Below are 10,059 nucleotides of genomic sequence, written 5' to 3' on the forward strand. Positions count from 1 at the left end.
GAGGGCAGCGACGCAAGCAGCGCTGCCAGGGATCCATGTGAATTTCACTCAATTGAAGAGCGTGAGAGCTCATTCCTGCGCTGTGTGAGTGAGCAATGCTGGGAAGAGTATGTTGCGACGTCACAAAATGAGCAGATGATGTTGCTTGTACATTTGTTGCCAAGCGCACCTCATTGTCCTAATGCGACCTGGTCTTGGGCGCCTTTGTTGCCGGCCACACTGCATATGTTGCTGGACATATATTTATTAAGTAAATTATTATTTTAAAATATATTTTATGGGTAACTGTATGTAAACTCTTTTGGTTTAAGGTACTCTGATATTTCGCGCTATTTCGGTTTTCTATAGATGGCCACAAAGGAGTTCCTTTGTCTATGAAAAACGGGGGTTTTGTGATAGGTAGGGTAAGGGGGTTGTTCCGCATTCCATAGATAGGATTCCGTAGGATCTTCGCTTAAGGGGATTTTATCCATAATTTACATATGAAAAGGGTTCGTTCTGCTTTTTATTGTGTTTTTTTTTTGGGCGCTGAAAAATATTGGGGGATGGGATGGACTGTGCATAGAATGAATGGATAGGAATTTTTGGTATAAGTAGATTTATGTTAGAACTGGAGGAATGTGCAGTAAGAGGAGGGGCTTGGCATTGTATGATAAGTTTATAGAAATTGGAAAGTTTTCTCAGGCATATAATAATTAAATATATAACCAGAAGAGTCTTGGATAGATCATTGATCGACCTAGATCACTATAAGTATCCCCCATATTGCTACTCCCTTTTCAGTAGCTCCTACCCGTAAAATATTCACCCAAAATCTCCCAAGATTGATACGCTGCACTTTGCCTGAACAAATGAATTGTAAATCATTTACCCAAAGCCGTGCACCAATCCCCAATATCCCCATTGGAGAAGCGCCAGAAAGGCAGGGCCAAAGATCGCCGTGTAGAAATCTGGTTTGGGCAGCGGAATAAAGTTGTTGAAATTTGTACAATCAAAATCGGTCTTCATTAATTTGCATTCTCCTCCCGAGCGATACATTTTGGCATTCGCAGGGATCTGCCTTTGGGTTGCCGTACCGTACCCCGTTCCCCGTTCCCCGCCGAACGACACATTTGCATATTCATGAGAACCAGAGGATGGGAATATCCCAACATATGAAACGAAAACCAATCAAATCAACACTCCAGCCCCCAGCCCCCAGCCCCCAGCCCCATTCGCTGTAAAAGTTTCTCTCCCCACAGACAAAATACTGTACAATATTTAAACAAAAATCATATTTCGCGCCATAAATTAGACAGTAAAAATATGTACCGTACGTACCGTACCGTACGCGACGCTGCTCTCTCGGAAGAGTGAAAAGTTTTTAAATTAAACACAAATTTATGATCGAAAAAAAGAAGCAACGAAAAGAAAAGAAAAACCTGCAGGCTCTGGGCCAAAGCCAAACGGCAGCATCAGCCATCTCTGCGTCTCTTTCTGGCTCTCTCTTGAGGCAGCCCCCCCGTTTGAGCCAAGTTAGCACCTGTAAACCGGTTAACAGACGCTACGGTCAGCCAGGTATCGGACCTCAGTGGAGCTCGCAACAAAAGGCAACAACAACAGAAAAACAGATGTCCTGCTGCTCCAAATTGAAAGCGCAACATACATCATCCCATCCTTCGTTGCTTCTCCTTTGGAGCAGCCCTTCCCTGCTCCTTTCCCCCCCTACGCCGGGGATCCACCAGATCGCAGGGCGCTCGCTGCAGCAGAAATTGGGGTCATGTACTCCCTGTTTTGTTTTTTTTTTTCTCTTTCTGCTTTTCGGGCCTGGTCCAGACGCGGTCTTTCACTTCTGCAGACTCTGCGCACTTTATGCATATTTTTTCTGCAATTTTTTTTGTTGTATTTTGTTGTTGTTGTTGTTGTTTTGCTGTCTGGAAGCTGAAAAACTTGAAAATTAGTCGCGTGGCCTGCGACAGAGTCTGTGGGCTCTCGCAGAGGGGGGGTAAGGGCGCATCTGAAGGCGTGACATGCTCTTGATATCGAAACTGCACGGAGAAGCGTGTGTCCAGCCACTGGATCTGTTTAGAGTCGAGAGATGCCGAGCTGCTGCTGCTGCTGCTGAGGTGAGGATGAGTGATGCAATGCCGAAGCTGTGGCAGCCTGTCGCGGCATGTGGCGCTAACACATTGAAGGGGAAAGTAGAAAAGAAAGGAACTATAAAAAACTTGAGGGAAATATTCCAAGTATTTCTTTAATATTTCTTTATTATTTTGCTAGCTACCCAAAACTCTTTCGCATTATTTTTTTCCTGCAGGTGCAGCTACTAGAAATTTCCCAGGGCATGGATTTCCACAACAAAAACAGGATGCAAATGTAGCAGCACCAAAAGGAAACACAAGCGAGAGGCATAAGAAACCTTGAAGTCCACACAAAAATTTGATTTCATGCAAAACACACACAAAAAAGAAGCAGCGAAGCAGCCAGGCAGCGAGGCAGCGAAGGACATGTGTGCTTCCCACACAGCCAAAGCCAGATCCTGCTTGGGGTAGCAGGTACATTCGTGCATATCCTAGAATATCCTTAGGGAAGAGCTGATGCGCTCTCCATCCATATCCATAAATCGATCTTCCCAGGAGGCTCTCCGAAGGACAGACAGCTGTTTCTTGTGAGATTTCTTCGCTGGGTTTTTGGTTTCGTGAGATATTTACGTACCGCACTGTAGCAGGTCCTTGGCTGGAGGTGTCGCCGACTCCACTTCCGTGTGAATTTTTCGTATTTGGCAGCAACAGCTGCGGATGCTTAATCCTTTTGGCCATTTGTTAGATCACAGAAATGCTGCTTCGCCCCCTGCTACTCCACGACTTTCGCTTTAATTGGCAGCAGGGGAGCAGCAACAGCAACAGCAGCAGCAGTTGCCGTTGCCTTTTGTTATTGAAAATCAGAAATCAGAAATCTTTCAGCGCAGATCCTGAGAACGGAAATAAGCGGAGAGCGCGGAGAGCTGCACCCTGATTGCCAAAAACAGAACATAAGGAAGTGGAAGGATCCTTCTGCGAGGGTGGATCATCCATCAGGTGCATTGCATAATCTTTTTTTATTTGTCTGTGTGGATTTTTGTGGGGAGAGATCTTTTCCTTTTCTGTTGATTTTCTGTGGGGGGAGAGTTCCCTTCTCTTCCTTTTTTGCCGGATTTAAGGGGGCAGAGATATCTTCCTTCCTTTTTTTTGTGAATTTCGGGCGCAGAGATCTTTGTGATTTTCGTGGATTTTGGTGCATAGATCTGAAGATAGATCCTGGGGCAAGCGGAAGTATTTTAGCGTGGGAAGTAGTTCTTGTGGCGCACCCATGAAGGGGTTGTCTTGATTTCTGGTTGATTTTGGTCAGGTGCCGAATCGATGAATGGCGAATGAAAGGTGTTCTTCCGGTTTATGGAAACGGCTTGGCTCAGTTTTCGAGTGGGTTTTCGTGTGCTGGAAACTTCTCTAGCTATCAGCTACTTTCCTTTCCCTTCCTCAAGTTTTCTCCAAAATATCCTGAGCCAAAATAAAAAACAGTTTTGCAGCTTTAATTCTGAGAAAAAGCGAAGCGCTTCTCCAGGTCCTGTCGCAGCATTCAAACGATTCCTGGAATTTCAGTCAGCCAGCCAGCCAGCAAGCGGACTCCGCGTGTCCTTGCTCCAGCAGCAAAAAAAAAAAACATCCTGTTATTGCGGCACTGAACAACTCGTTTCATTCATTGCCTGTTCATTCATTCATTAATTCATTCATTCTGCAGTGTCTTCAGTGTCCCCAGTGCCCAGTCCCCAGTGCCCAGTCTCCAGTGAGCAGTCTCCAGTGTCCAGTGGGAGAGGAGAGCAGATCAGCGAATGCGTAAAAGTTTCGCGTAAACAAAAACCGGAAATGAGAAAACGAAGATCCCAAGAGAGAGAGAGAGAGAGAGACAGAGACAGAGACGTTTTGGCGAATTTCGTGGGAATTTCATGGGCCACTTCCTTCCGAGTGCGAAGGCGGACAGTGAAAGCGAGAGAGAGAGATCCCCAAGAGATCCTTGAGTGATCCTATGAAACGCGAATCAAATTACGCGTGGAATCGCGTTTTGGGTCTTAGGAGTTTTCTCTGTGTGATTCGATTCTCTCTCTGTCTCTCTCTCTCTCTGTGTGCTCCTTCCATCCATCATCCACATGCTGCTGCTGCTGCTGTGGCTGTGGCTGCTGCTCCTGTTCGTTGTTTTTGCACCTTGAGCCTTGGCTACTTCCGGTTTTCGTTCTGCGCGAAGGACAACAGCAAACGGCATCGCATCGCATCGCAGCAGGTAGTTCCTCCGCTTCTCCTTCGGACACTTCCTGCAGGACCACTCAGAGGGCTGCGTGGACTGCGGGGACTGCGGGGACTGCGGGGACTCTGTCATGCAAATAAGGATGTCGCCTGGGCAGGACAGCATCAAGTGGCACCAGGACCTGCCAACCGGATGTTTGCTTGGAATTCGATCGATTGGTCTGGGAATAGCAAAAGGTCCTCTCGGCGGGGTTGTGACTTGGCATTTATGGGGAATTGTGTTACAGATTTTTATTGCCATTTTTCAAGCGACATTTTTAAGTGATTTAAAGCAGGAATATTTAAACTATTTTTCAGATGTTCTTAAAGCTAAAAAAGAATCTCTTTCAAATTTAATTTAATTTAATTTATTTGGAATCCAAAGAGATGGATAAATTTCCTCAAATTATGCACCCTGATCCCAAGTAAATTTGAGCAATTATTTTAAACGTTACACGTTATTCATTCCACCGCCCCCCCATTTATCTCCCACTCCTGGCTCTCATTTTATGTATTTGTCTAGCAATTAAAAAACTTTGTACCTTTTGTTATTTTTCAGTTAATTGCCACAAAGCAGGGGACGCAGCCAAAGCCAAACAAAACAGCCAAAAAAAAAAAGAAGCAATAATTTTCAATGTCAGGAACGGGGCAAAGGGCCAGGGCACCGTAAGCAAACAACATTAGCGAAAAAAAACAACAGCAATTTGCTGATACGAGACTGCCAAACAAATGTCTAGACAGGGCAGGACACGGCACCCGGCACCCAGGAACCAGAAACCAGAAACCAGAGAGACCTCAGAGCTCTCTCTATCTGCGAAACACCTGCTCAGGTAACTAAATTAATCATCCAACAAATATCAGAGAGTAGAGGAGGAGTGGGTGTGGCGGATCCCAACGGGGGCAGGTTATCCCTGCCAACGCCCACACCGGCCAACAAAATTGCTACCAAAACTAATTCAATTTTTTTTTTGGTACAAAATGATTGTGCAAGAAAATACTGCGGCATTTTCCACTGTTTCCTCTTTGAAATTGAAATTTATCCAAAGTCTCAGCAGGCCAACAGAAATCTCCTGCGCCATTACGTGTCCTTTTTGAGTCCTGGCATAAGTTCTATTGGTTTGGGTAAAAAAAACATGTGTTGGACACAGCACAGGCACGCACTTATCCTGCCGCTAAGATGTGTCCTTAGATATCCCGCAGTTATTTGAATACTCGAGACAATGCCTCGAGAGTGTCTGCCAGGGATCCTTAGGCGAGAGTACAGTTTCAGGGGTACAGTTTCTGGGGCTGTCAAATCGATTAGTGGCTCTCACTAGAGAAGCAGATCTTGAGAGATTTTGAGTGCTGGCATGCAAGATGTTTTGGTAATCCTATGGGGTTGGGCTTACCGAAATAAAAAATACTTTGAGTCGCTGAATTCTCTTTGAAGATCGCTGCGGATGGAGACACTGCCAGCGATATTCCTCTAAGACAGCGCCCAGTTCTTGCCAGTGATAGAACTCCGCAAAGAATCCAACTCCAAGTCGGGGAACACCTTCGAATTACTCTGGTTCCCCCTGGGTACACTCATTCTATGAACAACCAACTTGTACTTAAGACAGAAGAGAAGAAGAGGGGGGGTAGGAGAGGCCATCTACTCTCTTTATCATACGCACTCGTGCGGCGTACAGTTTCGTTACGCCAACTACAGCATAATGACAATAATGAAGGGAACTAAAAGAATGTCAAAAAACCAATAAAGAGCAGCAAGAAAAAGAAGTCGTCGCATTCGCATTCGCATACAACATCATCAACGTATCCGTATCCGCATCCATATCCATATCGTGTTGTGTTTTTTTTTTTACGCGGAGAAACCCTGCAGTCGCCTCGCTGCAGCGGGAGATAATCAGCCCGCATAAATACAAATTAAAGTGCAGTGCAGTGCCCAACTTACGGTTAATATATGCAACACCCAGGCCACTGGATCGGTGGAGAGAGGCAACAACAGCAACAGCAACAACCACAAATGATAAATAAATTGAGAAAGATATAGCATAAAAATTAAATTTGTCGCGTGTTTGGCTGACTGTCTGCCAGCCTGCTTCTCTGTTGCTTCTTCTCTGCTTTTGCGCTACAGCAAGAGACGGAGAATGCCAGAAAGAGACGGGTAGTAGAGCCCCCAAAAGGTAGCTGGCCGAAGCTCTCCAGCATTCATGGCTAATCATGGTAATTATGGCAATGAAAAAGCTGCTGCCAGCAGCAGCAGGAGAGGAGATCCACAAAACAGCAAAAACGTCAACTGAAAACTCAGACTTGGGGAGCAGTTGTACCCTGCACCAGGGCAGGGTAAGGGCGAATAGGTGTCTATGTTGCGACACAAGGGTGAATGAAATAAATCATTAAAAATATCAGAAATTCGAATTTTAATGAATTATTTGCTTAAGAAATACCTAAAGAACTTCTTTAAATGAGCCAGAAAAATAAAATCATAGATGAGGCAAAACACGACTGTTATCGCACGTCATGCAGCAGCGCCCCACGGTTGCTTGTTTCTGCCTTTCAAGGGCATTCCTTAGGCGTAACTTTACACCCAAAAAGGGGTGCACTATTTTTGTTGATTCTTTGGAGACTGCTGCTGCTGTTGCTGCTGTTGCTGTTGCTTCCCTTGGCGAGACTCATTTTGATAAGCAATAAAAGAGAAGCAACAGTAAATACACCTGTTGATGGAGCAGCCATCGATGTGACTGACTTGTGGCTCACAACACAACAGCCAGACGCAGAGACCTCTCTCGCTGAATACCATGGAAACAGTGAAAATAAACGATATACTCGATATACTCGTACAAAGAGAGAGAGGCACCAGCAAAACGGAAGTTTAAGGCACAAACACCGGATGCAGCTTGCTGCCAGGACACGACAACAAAAACAAAAGCCCAGGCACAGCAGAAATTAATTTCAACAGGCAAAACGGCAACACGGCAACAGGTTGCCAAGTAAATTATTTTTTTTTTTGTGGGGCAAAGGCAAACCCGTTTAGGCTTATCTTACCCCCAAAATAAAAGCGAAGCGAAAATTTTTGTAATTTGGCTTAATCTTCCATGAGAGAATGAAGAAGGGGCAGCTGCAGAGCCCATGCAGCAGCAACATTTTGTGGCATGATAAACTTTCCTTGGACTTAATCTCTGAGCAGATTTCGCTGGGGTAGCATTTTGTATCTCGCAAATGACAAAATGCATTAAGTGAAGGGAAAATATTTTGATATCACATTTAATATTTAATGGGAATTATTTATGTGGGTCACAGATTGAAAGGGGGAACGAATAAATTCCATGGCAAATAAATTGCCACATTTCTGTCCCGTTCATTGGACTTACAAATATTGACAAAACTTAAAGCAAACGCCAGACGGGAAAATTTTTTTATTTTTTAATTTTATTTTTGGCTCGTGCTAAGCTTTGCAATTCCAAGAAATATTGGGGTGAAGTTCAGTCCTGCAGTGCAGTTCAAATGCTCAGGTAGTTGTCGAATGCCCGGACTGGACTCAACAGATAACAATCCAAGTAAACATACAGCGATAAGATAATGCTACTTCGATATCTGAGCAAACAAAAGATCGAACATGGAATGTCTCAAAAGTTTTTACGAATATTCTCCGTATTATAAAAGAAAATTTTCTGTATGCCAGCCAGGCAGGCAGGCAGGCAGGCAGCTGCTGCCCAACAGATAACCGACGCGTCGGGGCACGCGCTATACCCAGAACGCAGAACCGATCCGTAGATCGGTGTTGTATTTGCTCAGCGTAGAGTGCCATAAAACACTGTCTCCGTCGTATCCTTCCTGCCGCTGTTTGGCATTTGTCTCGCGCACACGGGCAAAGACGGGAATGGATATGGATCGTATAATCATTTTATTGGTCCTTCGTTTTATGACTCTGATTATGCTGCCATTTTGAAACTAAGTTGTGCCCCATTAAGTAATCGCACTGAGTTTTTATGGGCTTATGCCCAATTAAATTTGAATGCATCTTGAAGACATTTTGATATTTATTCACGACGTTTATGGGGTTGCCAAATGTTGGCTGTACTGGGGTGAACCTTCCTCAAATTGAGACATTTAATGGCTCTGCACATTGAGAGATCTTGGATGAATATTTTAAGAATTTCCTCTAGCAACTGTTTCTTAATGGATGATCTGTCAGGGCAGGACTTAAGTTATTTGGAAAAATACTTAAACATTTTTTTTAGCTGAAAATTCTTTCAAATTTGGGTCGTTGCCTAAAAGCTTCTATAGATAATTTCTACCTGCGAATTTCTCCTAGAAATCTGTAAAGAAAATTCTTAGATGATTTTGCCGCAGAGATCGATAGATATAGATCTTTCCTCTCTTCAAACTTTCCAAAGTGATCTTTCATATTCCTTTGATCTTTTCCCTCCAGAAACTTCCTCAGATAAAGGAGCCCTACATTCCTTTTGGCAGAGCTTCTAAAAAAGAAATCCCTTTGATTTTCTTTTCTTCTGCAGATCCTTTTTGTTGTAGATCTCTCCCCCCCCCCTCCAAACCTTTTTCATCCATAGATGATCTTATTTAGATCCCCCTTTTTTTTGTGTGCCAATGAGACCGCAAAGATGACTGACTGCAAGCTGTACCATGGATTTTGATATTGATAGCCAAGTCAGTAGCTGGAACAATAAGCCGTAAAGTCAGACAAAAGATCATTCTCCTCCCCCTCCCCGTATGCCATTCCATTCTCGGGGTTCCATCCCCTGATGATGAGCAGATGAGCTGACACCGACGCCACCTCTGTGCGAGTTTACGTCTTCTTTTGTAGCACAAAAATTGTTATACATTTCACATTAGATTTCCTTGGTCGGGGAGGGGGGCATCCTTTGTGTCCATCGGACAGGCAGCTCCTGTGACTGCCTGTCAATTTCTTGCCTTCTGTTTATTGCATTTTGTGGTCGATCAGCCCCAGATAGGAGAGAATCGCCAGTGTGGGGGGGAACTAGGTTTGGGTATCCATAATTACAAGGATAATCGCTTGATTGGTTATCCATCATGTAATATTTCAATTTCCATTTGCCGAGGCTGCAGAACTGGATCGATGGATCGATCGCTTGAGTGCTTGGCCAAGTGGTTTGTGCATCTTGCAACGGGGCGGATTAATGTGCGAACAGCCAGGCAGCTGAGGTAACATGAAGATCGTACACGCGATAGAAGTATATTTGATATGGATTTAGGTCAGCTATTCAACACACTGTAGAATGGGGCAGAGGTTGGTGGGAACAGCCAGGTACAGTCCGCAACTAAACGCAAAGAAAAGAAAATAAAAAAATGTAAATAAAAAAAAATAATTCAAATAAATTCTTTAGAGTATCGGAGAACTAAAGACAGGACAAGAGAAGAAAGACAACTAAACGCAAAGAAAAGAAAATAAAAAAATGTAAATAAAAAATAAATAAAATAAATTCAAATAAATTCAAATAAATTCAAATAAATTCTTTAGAGTATCAGAGTATCATTCTACTCTCCGTTTCTGTGTTTATGTGTTAATATTTTGCTGTGCAGATCTTATCCATAATTCAATTGATTTCTGTATCCATATCTAAAGCATTCCTCTACGATCTCCCACCATATCTGAAGAACCATCTTCCTTGAGTTTAAATTTCCCCCAGAATGATTGAAGGGAAGACAACCCCTGGGCCAATCTCCCGGATGTGAAATTACTGCAACGGCTAATCGTTTTTTATTTTTCGCAGCAAAAGGGTCAAGATATCAGAGGAGGGAA

Source organism: Drosophila obscura, unplaced genomic scaffold (assembly GCF_018151105.1).
Source record: "Drosophila obscura isolate BZ-5 IFL unplaced genomic scaffold, ASM1815110v1 contig_4, whole genome shotgun sequence".
In the NCBI taxonomy this organism is placed as follows: Eukaryota; Metazoa; Arthropoda; class Insecta; order Diptera; family Drosophilidae; genus Drosophila; species Drosophila obscura.